Raw genomic sequence first — 2,877 nt, forward strand, 5'->3', positions numbered from 1 at the left:
AAAAAAATTAATGGTTGTTGCTATTGTCTTCTACATGGAGATTTGTCTTGTGTTTGATCAAGGCTGATGGAATTGGTGTTTGATCCAATTGACTTTCAGCGGTGTGAAGCACAAGAGGTCCTCTTCCTTAACTCATCTTCTTCTTCTCTCAACTACACAAAGTGTTATTGATCTGCTCAAGTTCTTACAGAGTATCCTGCAACATTGGGACTAGATTGACTTGTCAATCCTAGTTCTACATTACCCTTTCCCGTGCCTCACTCTCTCTCTCTCTTTGCACTCCCTCCCCAACGACATTACTCCATACTCCCTGTCCGAGAGCTCGTGTTTTTGCATCATGGGCATTTCTTGAGAGACCAAATTTCATATCAACACATAACAATTACCCTTTAAAAATCAAAATTGGGCCCAACCAACCAGATGCCTAAGGCTGTCAAAGCTTTCATCAAATTAGATCAGAAGATAATTATACCAAGGAATGTTAGAAATAGAAACTCTTGGATCAAAAGGTCGATGGCTCAAAATCATGGCAAACCCAAGATTCTGCAAATCATAATGTGGAATTAAAATGATTTAACTCGTGGACCCGTCAAGCAATGTAGTTTTTAATGATCATCAAAGGGTCGGAGAGCGAGAAGAATTGCAAATCACAGTAAGGCACTAAAAAGCAAAAAATGAATTACCTAAAAAAAAAAAATACAAAAGAGATTCTAGAAAAAATAAATAGGTAAGGAGTAAAGTATGACCTTGCATGGAGATTCTCTCTGATGTGAAGTATTTGAAATTGAGAAGCGTTGTGTTAGTGAATCGAGAGCTTAAGAGGGGAGAGAAGGAATATGTTGCTACTGTAGTTGCTCTTTTGTCTTCTCTTTGGTATATGTAGTCAAGGGCTGCAAGGAAGGGAGAGAGCTCTGGTATTTGCAAAACCTTTCGTTTTCTCTGTTTAAGATTCCCTCTTCTGTATTTAATATTTGAAATTTCGGTAATTACAATTGAGGAAAACAAAAATAGATAGAAATAGTTGAGATTGGTTTATGGTTATAATAATAACAAATTAAGGGACAAATTAAAATCGAATATTTGCACTTTTTCTACTGACATTAACATGGAAATTAAATATTTAGTTTTCATATAATAATAAAATATTTCGAAAATAAAGCACGCAACGGAATGATATGAGGGGTAACTACTAGGTGACATGGCAAGAGAGATTAAGGCATTCATTACCGTAAAAAAAATGGCTAATGGAATAAGATAAAGTCACATGGACATGGGCATGGTAGTGGGACCCATTACTCTCCTTAATTTAAGATGGTAATCTTCACTAGAAGAAAGATAGTAAAAGATTTAGCTTTCATAACCGTTGAGAAAAGGGTTAATGGAATAAGATACAAGTTACATGGACATGGGCATGGTGGTGGGACCCATTATTCTCCTTAATTTCAGATGGTAATCTTCACTAAGGCCATGTTTGGTAGCCAAGAGAAGAAAAGAAAAGAAAAGAAAAGAAAAGAGAAGAAATGGTGAGAAAATAAAAAGAGTATGTATGTTTGGTTACCAAGAGAAGAAAAGAAAAGAAAAGAAAAAATTCAAAAAATTTTGAATTTTAAGAGAGCGATAGACACATAGGAAATCATTGTGTAATCATTCATTTTTTGTCTTAATATGTTTTCATATTTTCTAATGTTTTCTTGTGTTTTTGGCAAGAAAATTTTTGGGGGAACAAAAGAAAATTTCACAATTCCCAAGAGGAATTTTGAATTTGAGAAGGGGAATCTTCTCTTGGGTGAAGAAATACCAACTGCAAAGAAAAATTCTTAACCCAAAGTGTACTTTTTTCTTTTCTTTTATTTTCTTCTCTTGGCTACCAAACATAGCCTGAAAGAAAGGCATTAAGAGATTAATTTATTTCCTTTTAAACCTCCCTATTATTTCTCCATCTCCAAATAATACTCTCACAATCTGATTCCTAATTATTAGGGATTTTTTTTAACCTCCACCTTCCCCTTTTTGTGCCCAAGATTTCTAATTATTAAGAATTTTTTCTCCTCTTTTAATACTTAATAATTACTTCCCCTTTTTTGCTCCACTTTTTTTTTTGATTATTATTTTTTTTTCTCTTCCATTTCGAGGGGTTTTTTGTCTATTGGAAAGTCTTTTAGGTGGAGGTCGATGGTCCTTTTTATCTTTTTGAAAAAGTTTACCAAAGATAGGGAGTACATACTTTTTAATAGTACTATGATATATATATATTATTAGTAATTTTTTTTTTTGCTAATGACGGGTATCCAGACCTTTGGCCTGACTAGTCCCGTGGGCCCATTCTGACCCCACCACCGCATAGATTGGGTCATACCGGTGTTGAATGAGAACCATTCAACTTTCACTGAAAGCAGTGAAGAGCACTAAACACCCCGTGTGAGTGGCCTCAAGGAGGTAAGAGGAGTCGAACTCAGAACCACAAGTTACCCAAGTTGAAGTTCCCTTGCCAACTCCGCTACCACTTGGGGTTTAATAATGCTTGAATTAGTAAGTTGAAAGTAATTTAGGTAAAATTAACTGCTGTTGAAAGAAGCCTTGGATAGTATCATGGATAACATTGTCATCTGTATCATCTATGTTATAACTTGAATTAAGTGAAAACCTATTTGAAAACTGTCACTTGTGAGGAGCTTAGGAAACAACTTATTCGAATTAAGACTTTTACAGGAAAGAACTTATTCCATGAAATTTCTGGAAAAAGAAATGAGAAAAGTCAGATAATTTTACAGATGATTGTCCTCCTCTCATCAAAGAAATAAGAAAAGTCAAAATGAGTAATCCATGAACTGGCTAAAGGAATGAGAATTCTGCTAATTTAACAGCATCTCCCCCCCC

At 34.8% G+C, this 2,877-nt stretch overlaps 1 protein-coding gene across 1 annotated transcript in view; it reads left to right on the forward strand.

The window, feature by feature from the left end:
• The window catches only part of LOC122059777 (V-type proton ATPase catalytic subunit A-like), a 14,440-nt gene that overhangs the window by 6,646 nt on the left and 4,917 nt on the right, over positions 1-2,877 (forward strand). The gene's annotated exons all lie outside the window — the stretch shown is intronic.

Source organism: Macadamia integrifolia, chromosome 13, assembly GCF_013358625.1.
Source record: "Macadamia integrifolia cultivar HAES 741 chromosome 13, SCU_Mint_v3, whole genome shotgun sequence".
Lineage (NCBI taxonomy): Eukaryota > Viridiplantae > Streptophyta > Magnoliopsida > Proteales > Proteaceae > Macadamia > Macadamia integrifolia.